We start from the raw sequence: 25,997 nt of genomic DNA on the forward strand, positions 1-25,997 counted from the left end.
ACTGAATCACCTCACCTAAGTGACAGAGGGGCCATGCCATGCCTTTGCACAAAGTAGAAATGTTTTAACTAGTCTGGGGAATGGAAAGGGAAAGGACATAACTAAATGGAAAAACAACAGGGCGAGAATTCTGCACATAGCATATCAGATAACGCAAGTGAATTAATTAAATGTGTAGGCAATTATCGTGTTCTTGCTTCAAGATGGACATGATTTTGCATTTAAACAGGTAAACTACAAACATTATCAAGTATTTGGATAATTGATGTATTTGGTATGATACAGAAGAAGTATGTTAAGTTCTGCTTGTATATTTGAGGAACATTGGTCAGTGAATGAAGCAAGGGACAGTGTTACACTAAAAGCCTTGCATAAAAGCAGGGGCAGGTAATGTTCGGTGGACCTTGAGAGCAAAGAAAGGAATGGGAATACAAAGAAGGATGCAAAAGGGACAAAGGATGACAATATAAATTAAGTATATTGGAAGGGGAATGTGGGTTTGCAAAAACAGATGTGGATGAGAATAGAATAGAAGATAAAGATAGCAAACCTGTCATTTTAACATTGGTAATATCAACCACATTTGTTACTGAAAACTTGAATATTATAACATGATTAGAATTGGTGTGACTTGGCGATGGTTACCTATGATCTAGCCTATCTAATATATTTTTTAAGAGAGTGCTAGCTTGGTAGATAGGGGACGCTCTATGTTGTCTACTTGGACTTCCAGAAGGCACATGATAAGATTTGACACAAGAGGTTATTTATGAAAAATGGAAGTGCATGATATTGTATGTAACCCTGTGACAAGCGTCACTAATTGTTTTTTTTGAAACAAGAGAAAATGTTTAATCTCTGATTGACAGAATAAGACAATTGATGTTCCCCAAGGTTTTATCATGTGGTCCTCAATGTTTTTATCACATCTATCACTGATTTGGTTGAAGGAATAGGAAACTGCATATCTAGATTTACAGCTGTGTAGATGGGAATAGGAAGCTGCAAAGTGCATAGACAAAGTGAGTGGGTAAAACTGTTGAGATGGAGTTCAGCATTGGAAAATAAAGTCATTCATTTTGGACCCAGTCAAATTAGTTTTTTCTCAAAGTTGGAGGACAAGGAACTATGGGTAAACTCAAAAATCCGTGCACACATCTGCACAAATCTCAAAGTTACGTCAAATGTAGAGCAAATAATCAGAAAGCTCTTGAATGTCGGTCTTTATCTCGAGGGGGTTGGAATTCAATTGTCAGGAAGCTCGTTTGTTTTATATACTCAAATAATTTTTCCCATTTTGGGGATTGGTTAGGAAGTATTGGAAGAATTTAGCAAATTGATTATCACCCTGTTGAACTGCATCATCAGTACTCCTTCCGTGGCTTGTGAATCCTGGAGCAGGACCTGAACCCTGAGCTTCTGGCCGAGACAGATGCTACCCACTGAGCCTCAAGATCTCCAATAGTAAGCAGATGATGTTTCAGTTGCACAGTGCCTTGTCTGATCTCACCTGGAGTATTGCATTCACTTTTGGGCAGTTATGGAAGGTAATATTGACTGGCGCAAAAACAGTAAATACTGGAAAATTTCAGCAGGCCTGACAGCATCTGTGAGGCAAGAATAGGGCTAATGTTTCAAGTCTAGATGACCCATCGTCAAAGCTAAGGGCAAAGAGAATCAGTGGAGATTTGTACAATGAGGGTGGAATAGGACGAAGGGAATGCAAATGAGGATACAGAAGGCTGAGAAGGTGCTAAAAAGTATTGATTACTTAATCAGAATGTGTGAATGGCAGAACCCATATCCGCACCCCCCATCCTCATTGTATAAATCTCCACTGATTTTCTTTGCTCTTGGCTTTGACCAAGGGTCATCTAGACTTGAAACTGGCTCTATTCTCTCCCCACAGATGCTGTCACACCTGCTGAAATTTTCCAGCATTTTCTGTTTTTGTTTCAGATTCCAGCATCCGCAGTATTTGACAATATTGACTGGTGGTTGGGTGGGGAGAAGGGTAATGGGGTGCTGTGCTGATTTACCAGAATGATACTCGAACTTAAAATGTTCAGTTATGAAATGTGAATTGTCCAAGTTTGACTAAAAGACGTAAACTTCAAAATCTGATCTGTGCATGGTATATTATGAAACATGTGTGGGAACATTGAGTTGCAGTTATTAGATTAAGGCTGTTTAGATGTCATCCTAATACTCAAAAATAAATTGTTGGGCATTTGATTTGATTTATTATTGTCACATGTATTAGCAAACAGTGAAAAGTATTGTTTCTTGCGTGCTATACAGAAAAAGCATATCGTTCCTAGAGAAAGAAACGAGAGAGAGCAGAATATAGTGTTACAGTCATAGCTAGGGTGTAGAGAAAGATCAACTTCATGCGGGGCAAGTCTGACAGGAGCGGGGAAGAAGCTGTTCTTGAGTTCGTTGGTACATGACCTCAGACTTTGTATCTTTTTCTTGATGGAAGAAGGTGGAAGAGAGAATGTCAGGGGTGCATGGGGTCCTTAATTATGCTAGCCGCTTTGCCGAGGCAGCGGGAAGTGTAGACAGGCTCAATGGATGGGAGGCTGGTTTGAGTGATGGATTGGGCTACATTCATTATCTTTGGTAGTTCCTTGCAGTCTTGGGTACAACAGGAGCCGTACCATCAAGTGATACAATCAAGAAGAAGGCTTTCTATGGTGCATCTGTAAAGGTTGGTGAGAGTCGTAGTTGACATGCCAAATTTCCTTAGTCTTCTGAGAAAGTAGAGAGATTGGTGTGCTTTCTTAACTAGAGTGTCAGCATGGGGGGATCAGGACAGGTGGTTGATGATCTGGACACCTAAAGCCATGAAGCTCTTGACCTTTCTACTTTGCCCTCGTTGATATAGATAGGGGCATGTTCACCTTTACGCTTTCTGAAGTCGATGACAATCTGCTTTGTTTTGTTGACATTGAGGGAGAGATTATTGCACCAGTTCACCAGATTCGCTTTCATTCTTGTACTCTGTCTTATCATTGTTTGAGATCCAGCCCACTACAGTGGTGTCATCAGCAAACTTGAAAATCATACTGGAGGAGAATTTGGTCACACAGTCATTGCTGTATAAGGAGTATAGAAAGGGGTGGCAACACAGCCTTGTGGGGCAGCATTGTTGAGGATGATCGTGGAGGAGGTGTTGTTGCGCATCTTTACTGATTTGTGGTCTGTGAGTTAGGAAGTTCAGGATCCAGTCGCAGAGAGAGGTGCCGAGGCCCAGGCCACGGAGTTTGGAGATGAGCTTCATGGGAATAATGGTGTTTAAGGCTGAGCTGTAGTCAATAAATAGACTGACATGGATGTCTTTGTTTCTAGGTGTTTCAGGGTTGAGTGCAGGGCCAGGGAAATGGTGTCTGCTGTGGACCTGTTGAGGTGGTATGCAAACTGGTGGATCCAGGTAATCCGGGAGGCTGGAATTGATTCGTGCCATGACTAGTCTTTCGAAGCACTTCATAATGATGGACGTCAGAGCCACTAGCCGATTAGTCATTAAGGCACGCTGCTTGGTTTTTCTTGGGTACTGGGATGATGGTTGTCTTGAAGCAGATAGAGACCTCAGATTGTTGTAAAGAGAGGTTGAAGATGTCTGCGAATACCCCTGCCATCTGGACCATTGACAGAAATCTGTACAGATTGAAAAATCACAAGTCTGTTAGATTTTAATTGTGAATTTTCTATGTAGATGTTAGCTAGCTGTAAAGAGCTGTCTTCCAGCATATGGGAATGTGCATTGCTCTTTGGAACGTTTGCTGTACAGTTACCTGTATGCCTACTGTCACTGTTTGTCGATAAACGCTGTAACATTTGCCAAGCAGCCAGTTAATTTTTGAAACCATGCACAAGGTTAAAAGCCTAATTCTCAATGTTTTCCTATCCTTCAGCCAAAGATTTAGTGCCACTAGTAATTAATTTAAACAGCTCTGAGACTTGCCACACCTCTGACATTTACTTGGCTGGTACAACCAGGAAGGTTGGTCGGCAGAAAATGAAACTTTAGAATGCAAGGTGGATACTGATGAGGGAAGCCATTCTGCCCATTTTAGTTCATTGATGACCATAATTTGATTTTTTTTTTCCTATCCTCTGGCCACACATTTCAGCTATACTGATTTTCATCATGTTGCCATTCCTGGAAGATGTATGTTGGTTATGCAAATGTGAAGTGGTTATTCCTTCTGTCTTAAATTGCCTGCTCATTGGTTTAAACCATTGGTCTCTTGTTGTTTCCTTGGAGTGTTCTGGACTTTTCTTATCTGTGCTTATTAATATGTTGTATTCTTTCCTGCCTCTAGAGACTCATGAGGCAGACAAAGTGCATTCTTACGTTTCTTTGAAGCTAGTTTTTCCTGGATCAAATTGCTGGCCAAGTGCCAGAAACTTGTCACTTGGGTGGCGCTGCTCTACATCGAAACATGGCTGACTAGGTGCTGCTTGCAAAGATGAATTGAAAGAAGCTATAGATTAATAAGCAAATTGCTTAGCCATGTTATGAATACACATTCCTTGACCACCAAGGCCTGGAGTGGGATTCAAACATTGAGCTCATGTCCCAGAGGCAGGGGCACTACCCACTGTGCCTCAACATAGAAACATAGAAGATGGGAGCAAAAGGAAGCCATTTGGCCTCCAAACCTGCTCCGCCATTCATTACGGTCATGGCAGATCATCCAACTCAATAGCCTAACCCTGCTTTTTCCCAATAACTGTTGATCCCATTCTCCCCAAGTGCTATATCCAGCTGCCTCTTAATACATTCAATGTTTTGGCATCAACTATTTCCTTTGGTAATGTATTTGACAGGCTTATCACTCTTTGGGTGAAGAAATGTCTCTTCACCCCTGTCCTAAATCCTCAGACTGTGACTCCTGGTTCTGGACTCCCCACCAACGGGAATATCCTCCCTACATTTACCCTGTCTAGTACTGTTAGAATTTTATAAGTCTCTGAGATTCTAGCCCCCCCCCCCCCCCCCCCCCCCCCCCAATTCGTCTGAACGCCAGTGACAACAATCCTAACCTAGTCAATCTCTCCTCATACATACGTCCTGCCATCCCCAGAATCAGCCTGGTAAACCTCCCATGTCGTACTAAGTCTACAACTTTTTCTGACATTCGCCTCTTTTCACGGTTAGAGGACCAAGTTCTCAGTATTTCGATGCTAGGGATTACCCTTGAGGCTTTAATGTTTGTTACGTATTGAAAACCAAAACTAAAAACAGTGCTAAACTCACCATCAGTACGTTTGGTTTGTTTTGTATGTCGCTGTATTCTTTGGTGCCGAATCTGCAATCACTCAAATTCTATTCCACATCACCTTTAACACTGCTTCACCTTCATGACAAAGTTGCAGCATTGTTTTTCTTCCTGCTTTGGGTTTTTGCATCCAAGTGGTTAAAAGCGTGACAAACAGTGGACTCCCAGTAGGATCCCTGGATACACTTCTCTCTTGCTCTTTGTTCTCTTTCTTGCTCCTGTCTCTCTCTGAACAGGCTGCTTTCTTCCCTTTAGCCAACTCCTTTTTCAGGTTTCACCTGAAGTCCTGTTGTTCAGTTTTCCGAATTCTGAACAGAATTGCTTATGCTGTCACTAGTACTCTGGAATCAGTCCCAGAATTTAAATGCGATGCACTTTGAGAGTATTGACAATCGGGACAAAATAAAATTGGCTCGAAGCAGTGAAAACATGGTACAAAATTTCCCTGGCATTGCATCATTTTTTACCTGACTGAACATGCATGCTACTAAGCCAATTGCCTGCAGATTTGCTGTGCAATTGGCTGGTAGAATTGCTTGCTGACATCTAGCTTTGATTTATTTTCCTCGCTAGCTAAATTGGGATCGTTTCATGAGATTTCTCTGCACTAACAAGTTTCCTCAGTCATTTCCCTCCACGTTGTATTATTTTTGTCTGTCTCATGACTTTTGTGTGAGATAAATGCCTCGCTTGGCTTCACATCTCTTGTCAATCACAGCAGTGTTGGGAATGAACTGTTATTTCCACATATCCATACTTGTGCTTTCATTGGCAGATCTTTAGGTAAACAAAGACGTAGATGAAATGACGGGCTGAATAGCACAGACACGGGCTATTTCGACCATTGGGTCTGTGCCAGTATTTTTGTTTATTCCCTACATTAATACTACTCTTGCTCACTGCAACAAGCAACAACTTAACATCAAACAAAGAAGATGGACTCTGCTTCAACAACAGTCTATGCAAATAATTATGTCCAGCCTTTTTCATTCTTTTTGCATCTCTTCTGAAGTGGGTGCTACGTTGTCTATCTGCTGCTTTGAGTACAGTGTCCATGTGCTCCAATAAATAATGTAAAACTAATATTTGTTGCAAATAAATGACATACTATTAATTGGAACAGATTTCTAAGACCTGTCTTCTCTGACAAGTGATTTAGAACCTTTGAGGGGTGTAGAACATATCTGTTGCCTCAAGTTGATTATATAATAGAATCATAGGGTCCCTACAGTGCAGAAAGGGACCATTTAGCCCGTGAAGTCTGTACTGATTCTCTGTTGTATTCCCATAATACCACACACTTACCTAACCTACGCATCTTTGGACTGTGGGAGGAAACCGGAATACGCAGAGGAAATCTATGCAGGCACTGGGAGAATATGCAATCTTTACACAGACGATCACCCAAAGCTGGGATCGAACCTGGGTCCCTGGTGCTGTGACGCTGCAATGCTAACCAGTGCGCCATGGTACCACTCCTAATTTTGATGTTATGATCCTGGATTCAGACATATAAGTTTTTGGTAAGATCTACTAGGGACCAATAACCTTTTGTTTAAAAGAAACAATGCTTGAGACTCAGTGCGCTTGCTGACTGAGTAAAACCACAAGTTTTGAACAGAGATCAGAAAGATAAAACAATTTATGACTGGCCAGATTCTTTAACTGCTCCCTCAGATAGGTTCTTGATTAATAAGGGGATGAGGGGTTATGGGGAAAAGGCAGGAAAATGGGGATAAGGAAAATATCAGCCATGATTGAATGGCAGAGCAGACTCGATGGGCTGAGTGGCCTAATTCTGCTCTGATGTCTTATGGCTGGGATTCTCTGGTCCCGCTAGTGTGAACAGAAATTTGGCTGAGCGGCAAATTCTCCATTCTTGCTGGCTGTAGTAGTTGGCATGTGAGACTGGAGAATTCAGCCAACATTTATCTTCTACCCTTAACATGCAGGATTATCCAGCAACTGTGGCCAAACACAGCACATTGCATAATATATGATATATGCAACCAAGACAAATTCCACATATATCTCAAAAACCCACCCAGACATCAGTATCTCTGCAGGTCAGATAATTCGTTGAAACTCTGTCCCCCTCTTGCCTTTGTTCATCTTGGAATTTTCTCAAAGTCCCACACCAAACTTGGACCAGTCTCAACAAAGGCCTATCTTGCAGCCTCTTCTCCTCAGACTCCATTTCCCTGGATTCCCAAGATGCCCTCAAGCACCACTTTAGCTCTGTAGCTGTGCTACATATAGTTACCCACTGCTCCAAAGGGATGTCTTCACCCAGTTGGAGCACAGAGTCTTCCTCTGTCTCCTCAGATCTTAAAGAGCCCCTCCTGAACCCTCTTTGATTATCACTGCCAAACTGCTGCCCTTTTTCTGCTTGGAGCCTTAATTGCTCTGATTTGTTTTTCTTAGTTGGAACCTGTATCTCTGCCTGGAACTCTTTTGGGATATGTCCCTGTCCCCTGCCTTCTCTTCAACAGTGCTTTGTTCTCAGTGACGTGACCAGGTTTTTCATGTCGTTTTTCTTTTTTACGCAGTCATACTGATGCCAGGCTGGCTGAACTCTTTAGCTGCCGGTGGAGAAATCCAGGGTAGAGCATGCACGGCCTGACATGCTGTGGATGTTCCAGAAATCATGACCTGCTGGGAGTTGTAGTCCTTGGCCCAAAGAACTAAAAGCTGAATTGCGCATGCACAGCCCACTTCCAATCCATGCATATGCAGAAACGCCAAGGTCTTTTAGGACTTGGAGTTCCCAATCTCTGGTTTCAACAAAAAGTTTACTTTGCTTACGTAACATTGGATTGCTCTGTTTACCTACCCTGGTGAATGGATGCATGTACTGTATGTGGAACCCCTTGCCATTCATTCCTGTTGTCAATTCAACTGACATAATAGAGAATATGTTCACAATATCAGCATATTGTATGCAGCAAGAAATTCAATAATTTTAGATGGGCTGTTCTCATTTAAGTAATTAACATGTTTACAAGGCGTGTGGAAGGTAATAATTGCTGGATGTTGTTTGCCCCACCACCGCTGCTAACGAGAATGGAGAATTTGGCGCTCAGTCAAATCTTCATTCGCTGCAGAGATCGGAGAATTCCAGCTGATGTGTTGTGCATACTAAGAAATGCAGCACATTTCAGGGGAAGATTAATGGAAACACTTGGTTAAAAAATTGGAACTTGAAGCCCAAATCAAAAAAAAAATCCTACAGTGCAGAAGGAAGCCATTCAGCTCATTGGGTCCGCGCCGACAGAAGTCCCATCTAGGCCTAATCCCTGTAACCACACACATTTACCCGACTAATCCCTCTAAGCTACACAGCCTGGGACGCTTGAGGGGCAATTTAGCATGGCCAATGCACCTAACTCTCTCATCTTTGGACTGTGGGAGGAAACCGGAGTACCCAGAGGAAACCCACACAGACATGGGGAGAATGTGCAAACTCCACACACAGTGAATCAAGCTGGGAATTGAACCCAGGTCCCTGGAGTTGTGAGGCAGCAGTGCTAACCACTGTGCCATCATGATGCCCCAATTATTTCTGAATGCTTTTCAGGGTATCAGCACAGCAAACAGCTTAGTTATTTTTGCATTTATAATCTTTTGAGATTTGCAGCATTAATTGTGAAATGCTTATTCATTTGCTCACTGTCTGACAGTATGCCTGCCCATCTGAGAATATTTGTATTTTTGGCAATTTATTTGTTATTTGAATCCCATTATAAGTGTCCTGGAAGTGTGTGAGATTTTATATATGAAAATAAAAATAGTTGCGAGGGTCTTCAGTACCAACAGAATCTTGATTCTTTCGCTGAATTCTAACCCTAGCCAGATTGTTCACTTCTCAACCAAAACACAAAATAATCTGAACTGCCACTGAATTTTGAATTATAAGAGAAGCTAGCTCACCATGGCACCTGGCTTGCTCTTTTCCTATACAGGAAATAATGATTGCAAATAATTCAAAAAGAAAATCTGAACTGGGGAGCAGAGAACAGGTATGGGAAGTTAAACTTCACGCTTGCAGATAGACCTGACTAGCTTCTGGTCTTGGATTTTTAAAAACCTAATGCACTTTTATTGACTTAATTTCTCACCTCATGGGGATCTAGTATAGCTGCTGAATTCTCTGGGCTTACTCACCAAGGGGATCATTGATGCGAGCATTTAAACTGAAATTACGCTTCCCAATTGCAGGACATGTCCCAGCTGCCACAGAAGTTGGGATTGTTAACACTAGTGAGGAGAAGGCTCAGGATTTGTTCAAGTATTCAAATATGCTTAAGGGAGTAGTTAAATTGATCCCTGATATTATGTTGGAGATTACCACAAGATCCACACCCAGGTGATGGGGCTGAAGCTGAGAAGAGGTATAGTACATGTATAGTATAGTTTAGTTTAGATTGAACTACGTTACGCACAGAATGATACATTTTTGAAAGGGCTTGTCTGGGGGCAGGGATTGGACAGTATGGAAAGATTGATCAATGTATAAAGGAAATTATAACTGAGATTTTTGGGACTGACCAGATGGACTGAATAAATCTTTTTTGGTCTGATGTGGATAAAATGGTTACTGGTCTACCCTGTGGTAGCGCATTATAATATTGTCCTAAATATAGGAATCTGTATTTTTTTAAACTGAAACTTGTCTCTACTGACTAATTTATTTCCAACTCTAACCATTTCAACAGGTGCACTGAAACTTTTCCAGCCCACAAAGCTAGGGACCAAATCATTTCTGGATTTTTGAATTTTCTGGCTTTTAGAATGATGTTTAGAAGGCCTAATCGTAAAATGTGAACCAGAAATTACTGTAAATATAGCCATTGATAAAACGGTATAAAGCTGTTACAAAAGTTGTTTCACTTATCCAAATACCAATCATCTTTACTGAGGCCGCTGTCTTGATTTGTTGCAGCATCTGGATAGTCAAAGCCAGTGAGTTGCTCAAAGAATTTCCAGACAACTGATGTTACTGAACAATAGATTTCTGGACTGGAGACATTACCGTGTACAAAGCACCATATGCTCAAACAAAACCATTTAATGCATACACATCAGGGATCATTCCTGGTCTCAAAGCAATGCATCTGTTTTGAACGTAATAAACCCAATGAATAAGACAACACGTGAACGTTCCAGGAGATGCATTTTGAAGAAATCATTTTCTTCAAAAGCTCTATTTGTGTAGCTAATTTGTTCCTTGGTAACTTGGAGTTAACATGAATGTAACTGTAGCTGTCAGAAACTATGAACTCCTAGCACAAATACAGGCCATTTGGATCAACCAGAGCTATGCCTCGGCCAGCTCTGAAAGAGCTATTGATTTGCCCTGCCCCCATGATTATCTCCATCATCCAGCAAATGTTTCCTTTTTAGTATTAACCCACTTTTGAAAATTACTATTGAATCTATTTCCACCACCAATCAAACCTGCTGTGTTTTTTTTTTAAAAAACCTCTCCTTGCTTTGTCATGACCTTTAACCTGCATTCTTTTGTTCACTGACCCTCCCGCCAATGGGAGACATCTATTATTATCAAAAGCTATCATAATTTTGATTGTTTCCGTTAAATTTTTGCTTTATCCTTTTGCTGATGGAACAATCCCATCCTTTCCAGTCTCTCCAAATAACTGAATTTCCTCATCATAGAGTCCCTACAATGCAGAAGGAGGCCATTGGGCTCCATTGAGCCGAAACCATCAACAATTCCATCCCGGCCCTATCCCTGTAACCCCATATATTTACCCTGCTGGTCCCCCTGACATTAAGGATGGAATTTTCCCATCCTACCCACTCCGATTCCCGTGGCAGGTCGGGCAGGACCATGTAAAGGTCAGTTGACCTCAGGCAGGAATTTCAGGTCTTGGGGCAAGCGCAGCCAGAAAATCCCACCCTAAGGGTCAATTTAGCAATGCCAGTCAACCTAACCTGCACATCTTTGGACTGTGGGAGGAAACTGGAGCACCCAAGGAAACCCACGTAGACACGAAAGTCGACACAGTCCCCCAAGGTAACCAGGGTCTCTGGAACTGTGAGGCAGCAGTGCTAATCACTGTGCCATCCCTTGTGTTATTCTGGTAAATCTGTGTGTCCTTTTCATACTCTAGACTTTTTAAAGTGTGGTACCCAGAAATAGACATGTTACTTTAGCTGAAACCATTCGTTTATTTAAAAAGTTTATCATAACTTCCTTGCTTTTGTACTCTGTCTCTCAATTAAATCAAGGATATGAAAACTTTTCTGTCTTGGGCCGTTGTGCAAACGGCAAGAGAAAGTAATTGGTTCTGACTGTCTGCAATCACATTTTTCAACCCATCGGCTCCAATCCTACCTTTTGATGGAGCCAACTTTTGATCCCAGTGGGGGTAAAAAAGCACATTCTTCTTGTGAAATGTTGGCAGGCTGACGCATGGGTTGAAATGCTGATGGCTGCACGCATGACTTTACCTGAAATGTATAATAGATCCAGTGTTATAATCCTAAATGAGATCAAGCCTGCTAAACCAGGAAAAGGTTTTTTTTTAAATTCTACACTTTTGATGCAGAATTTAAGGACTGATTTTTCTAGGATTAGTTTGTGGAATGTGACCATCACATGTTTGAGATCTTTTGTTGATCATTTGGATGTGGCAGCACTAGTCACTTAGTAAATGGTCGAGCTGCCTCTTTGAGATGTGCCCATAATGCCCAATATCTGATAGTAACCCAAGAGTGTAATGGTAATGTAGAAATAGACATTTGTATTCTTTAAGCTGAGCAAACACTTGGTGAGATGAGGACAGATATGATTCATGAGACTGCTCTAGTGCATGAATGTACAGAGAAATACTTATGAACAGATTCACTTATTCCAATCAGTATGACTTGTTCTTGCTTAATGCCAAAGAATAAACATTCTGTGCTTCCCTGTATAATAAATGGGCCATCTTGCTTGACTTAAACAAAATAATTCCTGACTACCATCTGCATGCTAACTTTAATAGCTTTTGTTGGGGCACCAGCGCCTCTTAATTTTAAGTTTCAAAAGCTTGCCTGCATGTATTTTATCAGATGAAAGGAATAGTGGAGCTTGGAACAGTGGTGACGTTTTTTTTTCAGTGGTTGAGATAGGCTAATGCATTACTTATTATTTGTAGTATATGGCAAAACATAGTCAAGGCTAGTACATTAACAGCTTGACTCCCTATTGTTTGAGTCTTCTTAAATTTGTGTGTGTAAACGTTGCAAGTAAACATTGAGTATGAAGAATTGATGCATTACAGCAACAAATAAGCACAGAATTTTGCTGAAGTATTATGTACTAGTTGAGCTGAAATAATTCGATATTTTAGATCAAATAATTTGTTCCATTTATTTATTATAGTGGAAGAAGGCAAGAATATATTTTGCATTCTAGCTGTTGCCTGCACTTGCTATTTGCTTCAAAAACATTGCGTTGACGACATTAAGAGAACTGCAAAGTTGGTGAAATCCTAATCCTCTTATCAGTCCACTTGTCTGCTAACACTGGATGGACAGTTGTCCTTAATAGCTGTCATTTAGTAGAGCAAAACAGTCAGTGGGATAGTGTGATATCTTGGATTGAAACCTGTTAATATCCTATAGAGGAGCGTGCAGTGCATTTCCTATTTTGTACAAACCTTTTATTGTGTACCTTATTGTATCTGTAGTTTTAGAAATACTGCTTTCCATCCCCTCAGGCTTTGTTAGTAAGGTCTGTAACACCGAGTTTGGTTTGAGGGGAAGGTTTTATCTGTTTGGATTGCTGCAGGAATTGTTCAGGATGATTGGGAGGTGAGACAATCCTTAATAGTTTTGCACTTCAATCATGCTCTCCTCCCTCCAGCCCCACTACCTACTCAGTTATTTTCATCTAGTGGACAAGATAATACGTTCAGCTAGCTGCTCTGCTGTAGCTTTGATTCACTGATATAGTAACTTGCTGTGCCATTTTTCATCATGTATAATGGAGCAAATTGAACGGACTTAAATCAATCCAAAATGTATTGATTCTTTGGCTTGACCTCCTTATTGACTTTCACTGTTTTACGATGACCCTTTGACCAAATCTGTCACGTCAATTGATAGGGGATTTGAACTATAATGGAGGCAGTTGATAGTGGAGGAATAAAGGCCTAAATGCTGCGAATGGCAGGCCTTAATTCACAATCTGTGTGAGATGCTTTTATTTTCACCTTTCTGGAAACCCATTTTATTAGCTTCTTTATGGGAAGAATGGATGGGCTTTTAATTGCAAAACTGTGGAAGCAATTTAAAGTAAAAGAAATGTTATAAAGAAAATAACTATTGTCAGAGGTTTATTAGTAATATCAAGATATGCATATCAGTTTGCGTAACATTTATTTTCCAGGCATTCTGTTTTGCAAGATGAATTCAAATTGTGAAAATTGTTGTTCTCCTAATGGAGAAAAAATCATTTAAGCTCTTTCTTTAGTGTAGTTGCAAAATGTGATATTTCAGTTTTTAGATGCATCCCAATCGGCGTGCTAATTACCCAAATTTAGCAGACACCATGTTTAGGGTGTGGTGTTAGGATTCAGAAGGATGATATACAAATACTTTGGATGAGTCACTAAACTTGAGGGCACATCATTACTTGAATGGATGTAAAATATTGTTTGGCGCCCTTTTGAAGAAGTTGGGGAAGTTCGTGTGTTTTGGCCAACATCCAGTCCTCAACTAACATCACTGAAAAGAAAATTTTTAAAATATCAATTATTTCTGACACAAGATCAGGCATATTAGCCTTTATACAGCGCAAAATATTTGCGGTGTGGAAATTTAGTCGTATTTAAACAAATCAGATCTGTGTTTTTTTTAGCCAGCATATTGAGTGAAGATTTTATTGCATGGTAATGTTATCAAGGATCAATTTAGCTCCCATTTTAAAATAAAGGATTATTATTGGGGTTGTATTTTAAGTTTTTGCCCAACCTAACAGAAGAAGCAAAAAATATTGTGGCCATGCCACAGGAGCCTTTATGTATTCACCTGGACTGGCAGAGGTAGTTTAACATTTCATCTAAAAGACAACAACCTTGACAGTACAGCACTCCCACAGTACTGTACTGAAGGGTCTGGCTCGATTATGTGTTTGAAAAGAACAAAGAAGGCACATGAACAGGCCCTTCAGCCCTCCAGCCTAAGCTGATCATGTTTATCTATCTAACCATCCACTTATATCCCTCTATTCCCCATTTGTTCATAAACCAATCAAGATGAGACTTAAATGTGGCTAACGTAACTGCCTCAACCACCTCACTTGGCAGTGTGTTCCAGGCCCCCACCACAAATAAAACAAAACTTCCCCCACACATCTCCACTGAACCTTTACCCCCTTATCTTGAACTTGTGCCCCCTTGTAATTGTCATTTCTTCCCTGGGAAATAGCTTCCGACTGTTCACCCTATATCTAGCTCCCATAATTTTAAAAACTTCTATCAGGTCTCCCCTCAGCCTCCGTTTTTTCAGGGAGAACAATCCCAGTTTATTTCAATCTCTCCTTGTAGCTAATACCCTCCATATCAGGCAACATCCTGGTAAACCTTTTCTGCACTCTCTTCGAGGTCTCCACGTCCCCCTGGTAGGGTGGTGACCAGAATTGGGGACAATATTCCAAATGTGGCCTAACCAATGTTTTATACAACTGTAACATAATTTGCCAGCTTTTATACTCGATGCCGCATTTGATGAAGGCAAGCATGCCATATGCTTTCTTCACCATGTTTTCTACCTGTACTGCCACTTTTAAGAATCTGTGGACCTGTGCTATTTCTCTGTGTGTCTATTCTCCTGATTGTTCTGCCATTTATTTATAGCTCCCACCTGAATTGGATCTACCAAAATGCATCGCCTCATTTATTCGGATTAAATTCCATCAAGTCCCTGCAGTGGAGCTCAAGCCCATGAATTTCCAACTCTCACAGGCAACAGTGCTATCTCTAAACCAAAGTTGACTGAAACTGTTATGTGGAATGTAGTCCCCATCCTAGTTGTGGCACTGACTGAACTCATTGCACCTTTATTGCTTGTAATTGTCAAGTCACCACCACGACCCATTCTTCTTGATCAAGGAGCTACTTGTGCGAGAAGCTGTGTTGCTCAACTTGGAGATAGGGGTTTCAAAAATCCCTTTTCTTTACAATTGGGCAGAAGTAATTGTTCACTTAAATTTCCTTTAACGTCCTACTACACAGACATTACCTCAGTTAACTAGTGGCAGCAAGTTTAAATTAAGCAATTAATCAGCTTCTGCCAAACCTTAGCGATGGCAAGTACCTATCTGATAGCGTGAACTTATCACCTCATCATCTCGCTCATGCAGCAGTACTTTAATTTGTAATTCAGTACTATTTATTAAACAAAAACTGTTAAAGCTCCAAAAGACACTATTTGGAAAACCATTGGAAATAATATTTAAACAGCAGGGTGGCCCAATGACATATTTGTCATTCGACGTACTTCATCACACATTCATCAACTTGTTGGGCCAACTTTTGGGTAAATATAACGATGTGCGATCCCTGGATTTTTTCCCTTGCTCAACTGCGCAGCTTCTGCAAAAATAAAAACATTTTGGTGGTAAAATAGGCTATTGTGATTGTTTGACTCATGATTATAGACCAAGTTTCAGTGTAGCTTTTTGCTGCAGTAACACACATTTTGTTTTGCAATGCTTTGTGAGGCTGCACTGATGTGAAATTCTCTCTGAAATGACTAACTGATGGGCTGGGTACTATGTCAGTCAACTTTGGTTTAGAGGTAGCACTGTTCTCTTTGAGTTGGGAATTCATGGGTATCAGCAGTACACAGTAAAAAGTCTGACAACACCAGGTTTTAGTCCAACCTATTTATTTGATAATATTCTCACTAGCTTTCGAGGGGACAGCCTCTTCGTCAGGTGAATGGAGAGTTCTGGCCTCAGACAGAGCATATAAAGCACAGACAGTTTAGAGATTACTGATTAAAATGCGAATCCTTACATCTAACCTGCTGTTCAAGACCTGAAGTGGCTGACAATGTGAGTGGTAGGAGCACTGATCACAGTTTAAAGAGATGTGTATTGTCTCCAGACAGTACAGTAAGTGAGGTTTTGCAAACCCAGGCAAGTCACGGGGGTTACAGATAGTGCGACATGAACCCAAGATCCCTGTTGAGACCGTCCTCATGTGTGCGGAACTTGGCTATCAGTCTCTGCTCAGCGACTCTGCGCTGTCGTGTGTTGTGAAGGCCGCCTTGGAGAATGCTTACCCGAAGGTCAGAGGCTGAATGCCCGTGACCACTGAAGTGTTCGCCAACAGGAAGGGAACAGTCTTGCCTGGTGACTGTCGAGCGATGTTCATTCATCCGTTGTCGTAGCGTCTGCATGGTCTCCCCAATGTACCATGCTTCGGGACATCCTTTCTTGCAACGTATCAGGTAGACAATGTTGGCCGAGTTGCAAGAGTATTTACCATGTACCTGGTGGATGGTATTCTCACGTGTAATGATGGTGTCCATGTCGATGATCCGGCATGTCTTGCAGAGGTTGCTGTGACAGGGTTGTGTGGTATTGTGGTCACTGTTCTCCTGAAGGCTGGGTAGTTTGCTGCGAACAATGGTCTGTTTGAGGTTGTGTGGTTGTCTGAAAGCAAGAAGTGGGGGTGTGGGGATGGCCCTGGCGAGATGTTCGTCTTCATCAATGATATGTTGAAGACTCCGGAGAAGATGTCGTAGCTTCTCCGCTCCGGGGAAGTACTGGATGACGAAGGGAACTCTGTCCGATCTCCTCAGAAGACAAACACGGGACACAGTGGACAGAGTTCCCTTCGTCATCCAGTACTTCCCCGGAGCGGAGAAGCTACGACATTTTCTCCGGAGTCTTCAACATATCATTGATGAAGACGAACATCTCGCCAGGGCCATCCCCACACCCCCACTTCTTGCTTTCAGACAACCACACAACCTCAAACAGACCATTGTTCGCAGCAAACTACCCAGCCTTCAGGAGAACAGTGACCACAATACCACACAACCCTGTCACAGCAACCTCTGCAAGACATGCCGGATCATCGACATGGACACCATCATCACACGTGAGAATACCATCCACCAGGTACATGGTAAATACTCTTGCAACTCGGCCAACATTGTCTACCTGATACGTTGCAAGAAAGGATGTCCCGAAGCATGGTACATTGGGGAGACCATGCAGACGCTACGACAACGGATGAATGAACATCGCTCGACAGTCACCAGGCAAGACTGTTCCCTTCCTGTTGGCGAACACTTCAGTGGTCACGGGCATTCAGCCTCTGACCTTCGGGTAAGCATTCTCCAAGGCGGCCTTCACAACACACGACAGCGCAGAGTCGCTGAGCAGAGACTGATAGCCAAGTTCCGCACACATGAGGACGGTCTCAACAGGGATCTTGGGTTCATGTCGCACTATCCGTAACCCCCGTGACTTGCCTGGGTTTGCAAAACCTCACTTACTGTACTGTCTGGAGACAATACACATCTCTTTAAACTGTGATCAGTGCTCCTACCACTCACATTGTCAGCCACTTCAGGTCTTGAACAGCAGGTTAGATGTAAGGATTCGCATTTTAATCAGTAATCTCTAAACTGTCTGTGCTTTATATGCTCTGTCTGAGGCCAGAACTCTCCATTCACCTGACGAAGAGGCTGTCCCCTCGAAAGCTAGTGAGAATATTATCAAATAAATAGGTTGGACTAAAACCTGGTGTTGTCAGACTTTTTACTGTGTTTACGCCAGTCCAACGCCGGCATACCCACATCATATCAGCAGTACTGCAGGGATCTGAGTATATAACCTAGGTGAATCTTCCAGTACAGTATTGAGGGAGTGTTGCACTGTCAGAAGTGGTGTTTTTTGAATGAAATATTAAACTGGGCCCTTATCTGCCACCTTAGGTGGATGTAAAGAAACCTGTGGCACTATTCAGGAGATGGAACAAAGTTCTTTGGTGTTCTGGCTAATATTTATTGCTTAACAGTCAAAAAAAAGTGATAATTTATGTCACTGCTGTTTGTAAGATTTAATGTTTGCCAATTAGAGGACATGTTTAATTACATTTACAGCAGAGACCAGGGTGAGATTGCTGGCCTCAGCTCAGCGTTTTTCTCAGCATTGGGAGGCAGTGCGCCCTTTGCTAGAAGCAGGATTCTCTGGTCCTGTTGTTGTTGATGGGAATTTCCATTGAAGCCATCCCACACTACAGGGAAACCAGCGGCAGGGAATGCGCTGCTGGTGGGACCAGAGTGCGGCTGACGTGAATGGCTGGAGAAATCCTGCCTATATTGCAAAAATAAGTTGACTGCTAAGAATCTCGTGAAAGTTTGCTATATAAATGTAAGTTTGTTCCTTAGCATTGATTGTCCCTAACATCTTAATACTAAGGCAATGGGAGTTACATAAAAAGTCATGTAAATATATTGAGAAAAAGGATACAGGTTTTTTGATCCGACTTGTAGTCGGAACCTACTTATGCAAAACTTTCTCAAAGCTGTTTTGTCCTAGTTTTGGTATTTAAACCTTTTGGATAACTACAAGATGTGCTGGCTTGGCAACTTTCAAAATATTGCTAAGACAGAACCAACATTTTATCACATTTCTTGTACAGTGCTGGCTGCAGATTTAGACATGCTTAATTGTTTTGTCTATATGTGTTTCCTAACATTGTCTCAACATTGATTTTTTTTTAAATAGGAGATTGAAGACTTTCAGAAATGCACCCTTGCAAATATATATTGCATATTATTTTTAATGTCTATAATCATATATTTTCTAAAGCTGTATGGTGTGTGTCCGTTCTTGCCCTTTGCCTTTCGGTATCGTAATTCCTTATGCAGCAATTTGAAAGGTCTGGTCTACAGATGTATTCATTCTACATAAATACATTGTATGTCCAATCAGTGCTATGTTCAAAATTGTTCGTGAAAATAAAACCTGTAGTTCTTTAGGAAATTAAGTTTCTTGCATTGGTTTACATATTGCAGCCTAAGAATATATATATGTCTATTTTAATTTTGCATGCTATGTAAGAGTGCAGTCTGGGTTTAGGTCAAGCATGAACCTGCCTACTCTGACGCAAGCTTCAGTTGCACTGCTCAGTAGAGACTCTGTGCTTGTGTCTGTGCATGCATGTGTAGAACTGTTGTCTCAAATTCCATTTTAAATGTTTAGTGCAATAAACAATTGCAGATTGTTTTCAAAAGTGCACAAGAATTTCTGGAAATACTGAGCATTTTCACATCTGGTCTGATGCACAGCGGAGTTATACTAAATGTGGCAGCATTTACTAAAAAAAGTTAGTTTATTTAGTAGTCACAAGTAGGCTTACATTAACATTGCAATGAAGTTACTGTGAAAATCCCCATGTCGCCACACTCCGGCACCTGTTTGGGTACACTGAGGGAGAATTTAACACAGCCAATGCATCTAAACAGCATGTCTTTCGGACCGTGGGAAGAAACCGGAGCATCCGGAAGAAACTCGTGCAGACACGAGGAGAATGTGCAGAGACTGCACAATGACCCAAACCAAGATTCAAACCCGGTCCCTAGTGCTGAGAAGCAGCAGTGCTAACCATTCTGCCATTGGGCCGTGGCAGACCAGTAAATCTAACCAGCATTTTCTTTCCCCTGCAACTTAAAGTAAAGGTTGGTTTGGGAGGCATTTGGTGTTTTCTTGCACCTTGCACAAGGTGACCATTCTTCATGTGATATGGGTCAACTTAATTGTGTTAAGCACCACAGCTCCAAGCCTTGTTTCATTTCCAAATATACAGCTTTCTAGTCATGGCCACTTGTTCAGACATCGGAATAGGATTTACCTGCTTCTTTTTCCTAGGTCTGAAACTTTGAAGCCAATTGCATTATCGCATCTGTTGCCCTGGATGAGATCAGCTAATTCGGCAAAACAATGCGACATGGTGGCACACTGCTGCCTCACAGCACCAGGGACCCGGGTTCAGTTCTGACCTTGGATGACTTTTGTGGGGAGTTTGCACTTTCTGTCCGTGTCTAGGTTTCCTCCAGGTGCTCCAATTTTCTCGCACACCGCAAAGATGTGTGGATTGGATTGATTGGCTGTGCTAAGTTGCCCCTTGGAGTTGGGGAACAAAGAATAAGCAACAGTACAGGACAGGCCCTTTGGCCAGCAAGTCTGTGCCGACACCGATACCTCTCTAATCTAGTATTGCTTCTACTTGATCTATATCCCTCAATCCTTGCCTATTCACATAGCTACCTGGGTGTCTGTTGAATGTCGTTATAGAATCTTCTGCCACCTCCTCTGGCGGTGCATTCCAAGTATTCACCTCCCTCTGTGAAAATCTTGCCCCTTCTCTCTTAAACTTTCCCCTTTCACTTTCAACCTATGCCCCTGAATAATTGATCCTTCGATCTTGGGTTTAAAAAAAACTCTATCTACTCTATTCAAGCCTGTCATAATTTTGTAAACCCCTATTGGGACCCCCTCATCCTCCGACACCCCAGTGAAAACAATCCAAGTTTGTTCAACCTTTCTTCATGGTCCATATCCTCCAAACCAGGCAACACCATGGTAAATTTCTTCTGCCCCCTTTCCAGTGCAACAACATTTTTCTGGTAGTGTGGCAACCAGAATTGTACACAAAACTCCAAATGCATCCTGACCAAAGTCTTATACAGCTGCAACATGACTTTTCAATTCCTATACTCAACGCCCCAACCGATGAAGCCCAACATGCTGTATGCCTTCTTGACCACCTTGTCCACATGAGTTGCCACCTTTAGGGAACTGTGAACCTGCATGTTTAGATCCCTCTATATGCCAATATTTTGAAGGGCGTCATTTACTGTATCTTTTCCTTCTGCAGTGGACCTTCCGAATTGTATCACCTCACATTTGTCTGGGTTAAATTCCATCTGCCATCTTTCGGCCCAGGTCTGCAGCCGATTTGCATCCTGCTGTATTCTATGACAATCCTCCCCGTTATCCACTACTCCCCCAATTTTTGTATCATCTGCAAATTTATTTATCAAACCACCTACATTTTCCTCAACAACAGGAAATGTTGGAAGATCTCAGCAAGCCTGACAGCATCTGTGGGGGAAAAAATAGATCCAGCATTTCGAGTCTAGATGACCCTTGGTCAGAGCTGTGACGAGGGGTCATCTGGACTCTAAACGGTGGCTCTCTTCATTCCCCACAAATGCAATGAGAGCTGCTGAGATTTTCCAGTGTTTTCTGTTTTTGTTTCAGATTCCAGTGTATTTTGCTTTTATCTACATTTTCTTCCTACATAAAAATATATGTATATATAAATAACTAACAACAGAGACCCCAGCACTGATCCTTTTGGAGCACTGCCTGTCACAGACCTCCAATTAGAAAAGTACCCTTCCACCGCCACTCTCTGCTTTCTATGCCCAAGCCAGTTTTGTATCTATCTTACCAGCTCACCTTGGATCCCATATGACTTCACCTTCTGTATCAGTCTGCCATGAGGAACCTTATTAATGGTTTTATCAAAGTTCATGTATACAACATCCACTGTCCTGCCCTGGTCAATTTCTCTTGTCATTTCCTCAAAGAACTTGATCAGTTTTGTGAGACATGACCTCCTTCATAAAACCATGCTGCCTATCGCTAATAAACCTATTCTGTTCCAGATGTGAGTACATCCTGTCCCTAAGAATCTTCTCCAATAATATCCCCACCACTGATGTAAGGCTCACATGCCTGTAATTTCCCAGATTGTCGCTTCTGCCCTTCTTAAACAGAGGGAATGTGTTAGCTACTTTCGAGTCCTCTAATACCTCGCCCGTGGCTAATGAGGACACAAAGATTTTGGCCAAGACCTCAGCAATTTCTTCCCTCCCCCTCTCAGTATTCTGGAATAGACTCTATCTGGCCCTGAGGACTTGTCCACCTTAATGTTTTTCAAAACTTCCAAACCTCATCCCTTTTTATCTCAACATGTCCTAGAATGTCACATCATCCTTTCTGCACTCCCTATCCACACATCCTTCTCCTCTGTGAATACTGATGCAAGTACCTGTTAAGGACCTCACCACCTCATTTGGCCCCACACACAAATTCCCTCTACTGTCCTTGAATGGACCCACCCTTTCTGTACCATCTTCCTCCTTATATATGCATAAAAAGCTTTGGGATTTTCCTTAAGCCTGCCTGCCCAGGACCTTTCATGGTCCCTTTTTTTCCCCTCCTAGGTCCCTATTTAAGCTCTTTTCTGCTATCTTTGTATGAAATTTATGTATGCCTCTTTTTTTTCACAGAGCTCACAATCTCTCTTGTCATCCAGGATCCCTGCATCTTGCCATCTTTATCTTCCATTTTTACAGGGACATACTTGTCCTGAATTCTTAACGACTGACTTTTAAAGATTCCCATGTATCGGATGTGGATTTACCCTCAAATAGCCATCACCAGTCTACAGTCCCTACCTCCTGCCTACTACTGTCATAATTAGCCTTCCCTCAATTTAGTACTTTTACCCTGGGACTATTTCTATCCTTTTCTACAAGCATCTTGAAACTTATGGAATTGTGATCACTGTTCCCAAAATGGTCCCCCACTGAGACATCAATCACCTGTCCAGGCTCTTGAACTTCTATATATTGCCTCAAGAAGCACTCTTGGACACACTGAACAAACTCTGCTCCATCCTAGCCCCTGGCACTAAAGGAATCCCAGTCTATGTTGGGGAAGTTAAAATTGCCTATTGCAACAATCCTGTTGTTTTTACATCTTCCCATAGCCTGCTGACATATCAGCTCCAGAACCATGAAGTGGTCTAACAGGAGCTGCAGTTGGACACAGTTCTTGCACATGAAGGAGCCAAGGACACTGGAAGTGTCCCTAAATTCCCACATTGCACAAGAGGAGCATGAACATGGGTATGCAATCTCGTATCATGACTTAACCTTTATGTTAACTTACAACAACAACTACAATGCTAAGGGGAAAAAAAAAGAAAAACTATTTATCCAGTTGCCAGCCAATTACTTGCCTGCTGGCTGTAACATTACAGAATTAGCAGTGTAAGTATGTGGGGTTACAGGGACAGGGCCTGGATGGGTTTGTTGTCGGTGCAGGTTCTATGGGCAGAATAGCACTGGAGGGATTCTATGAATCTGAGTTCCTGGCTTGTGTAGGTTGTCTTTCTGAATTTTAGTAAGTCATTTGTCTGCGCACGTTGAATTGGGGATCGCTGTACTTAGAAATGCTAATGATAGAATTATCTTGCGCAAAGGTATCACATTGATAGAAGATATGCAGTGTCAGAATTTTAGTATCGTAATAAACAGACTTATTTGGTTGCTAAATCATTTCCAATGTATCTGAGGCTTTAACATTTCAGAGACTAATTCAAAAGTGGGTTTACCAGTGTAGCACACTTAAGTTGCCCTATTTTACTGCATTAATAGATATAGCCACCGTGATGGCTTTACATTTTACGTTTGGTTTGATTCATTATTGTCACGTATTAGTATACAGTGAAAAGTGTTGTTTCTTGCATGCTATTCAGACAAAGCATACCGTACGTATAGAAGGAAAGGAGAGAGTGCAGAATGTAGTGTTACAGTTATAGCTAGGGCATGGAGAAAGACCAACTTAATGCGATTTAGGCCCATTCAAAAGTCTGGCAGCAGGGAAGAAACTGTTCTTGAGTGGGTTGGTATGTGTCCTCAGACTTTTGTATCTTTTTCCCGACGGAAGGAGTGGAAGAGACCATGTCCGAGGTGCGTGGCGTTCTTTATTGCTGTACAAACAATTGAGTGTGTTTGGGTTGGGTACAAAGTTACAGCTAAAGGCAAAGACATAATGGGTTTCTTGCACATAGGGTTGAAGTACTTGGTGATGAATAAAGTTGAGAAGTCAGTAACTGAACTTTATCTTTAAGTGATTATAGAATCCAGGCAGTGTAGAAAGAGGCCATTTGGCCCATCGAGTCTACACCGACTCTCCAACAGAGCATCTTACCCATGCCCTATCCCCATTACCCCACAAATTTATCCCATTAATCACCATAACCTACACATCTTGAAATGCTAAGGGCAATTTAGCCTGGCTAATCCTGCACATCCTGCATGAACTAGTCTGCATGTCTTTGGACTGTGGGACGAAACTAGAGCACCCAGAGGAAACCCATGCAGACACGGGGAGAAGTGCAAACTCCACATAGATAGTCACCCAAGGCTGGAGTCGAACCTGAGTCCCTGGCGCTGTGAGACAGCAGTGCTAACCACTGTGAGACTGTGCCACCTGCTGAACCTTAAATGCTTCAACAGGAAAATTGCTCAAATCATAGAATCCCTACAGTGCAAAAGGAGGCCATTCAACCTATAGAGCCTGCATAAGCTGAAGTCCCACCCTCATAACCCCATGTATTTACCTTGCTAATCCCCTGACACTAAGGGTCAATTTAGCATGGCCAATCAATCAAACTCCACATAGACAGTTACCTGAGACTGGATTGAACCTGTGCCCCTGCTGTCGTGAGGCAGCAGTGCTAACCATTGTGCTGCCATTGATGCAAGCTGTCATAGTACCACTGGAAGTGGACATGTGAATACATTTCTCTCCTCATACATCTAGCTACTGATTTGAGGTTGCTCCCTGGCCCAGTAGACTTGTGCAAATGAGATTTACTTTGAATCATGGAATGGCTATTGCACAGAAGGAGCCCCATTTAACCCTTCGCATCTGCCTTGCAAATTCTTTCTTTTCAGATAATGGTCCAATTCTCTTGAGAAGGTCTCCATTTAATTTGGCTCTGCCACATACTTTGGGATTGCATTTCAGATTCTAAATGTGCACAAATATCAAAATACTTTATTTCCTCACGTCATTGTTTTATCTTTTGCCAATCCCTTAAATCTGTGCCCTCTGGTTCTTGATCCTTCCACCAATGGGAAGTTTCTTCCCACCTACTCTGTCAAGTATCCTCATGATTTTGAACACTTCTATCAAATCTCCTCTCAACCTTCTCTACTGTATCCATGTGAGTGAAGTTCCTCATCCTTGAACCATTCTTGTGAATGTTTTCTGCACTGTATCCAAATACCTTCCACATCCTCCTCAAAGTGTGATGCCCAGATGAGAACAAGATACTCCGAATGAGGCCCAGCTGGTGTTTTGCGGAACCTGTGTGCTTAATTAACTGCTTTTTCAACCTTCCTTGCCATCTTAAATCAGGTGTCTCTGCTCCTGCACCCTTTTTATAATTGTACACTTCATTTTATCTTGCCTTTCCTGATTCTTCCCATTAGAATGAGTCACTTCACGCTTGTCTGCATTAGCTTTAATCCACCACTTGTCTGACCGTTCACCAGCCTGTCGTAAGTCCTCGTGAATTCAATCACTGTCCTCCTCACAGAGTACTTCCAGGTTTTGTGTAATTTGCAAATTTTGAAATTGTGCCATGCACACCCAAATCAAGGTCACTGCTGTAGGTCAAAACAACCAGTGCTTCTAACACCAACCCCTTGGGAACTCCTTACTATACAACTTTCTCCAGTCCAAAAACAGCTGTTTGCCATTACTGCTTTCTGTCATTTTGCCAACTTTGTATCCATGCTGCATTATACCTTTTATTTCAAGGGCTTCAACTTTGCTGGAAAGCCTCTTATGTGGCACATTAGCCAACA

General features: G+C 41.9%; 1 protein-coding gene across 5 annotated transcripts in view; it reads left to right on the plus strand.

Annotated features, from left to right (window-relative positions):
* The window catches only part of chd9 (chromodomain helicase DNA binding protein 9), a 261,421-nt gene that overhangs the window by 16,617 nt on the left and 218,807 nt on the right, over positions 1-25,997 (plus strand). Inside the window, exon 1 of one of the 5 annotated variants that reach the window (XM_080186993.1) lies at positions 13,093-13,109. The exons of the other annotated variants lie outside the window; for them this stretch is intronic. The gene's annotated coding sequence lies outside the window, so the exon portion shown is untranslated. Of the gene's footprint in view, positions 1-13,092; positions 13,110-25,997 lie in introns of those variants that run through there. 5 annotated transcript variants of the gene reach the window in all.

The sequence above is a fragment of the Carcharhinus amblyrhynchos genome, chromosome 4 (assembly GCF_965287045.1).
Source record: "Carcharhinus amblyrhynchos chromosome 4, sCarAmb.v2.hapA, whole genome shotgun sequence".
Classification (NCBI taxonomy): Eukaryota; Metazoa; Chordata; class Chondrichthyes; order Carcharhiniformes; family Carcharhinidae; genus Carcharhinus; species Carcharhinus amblyrhynchos.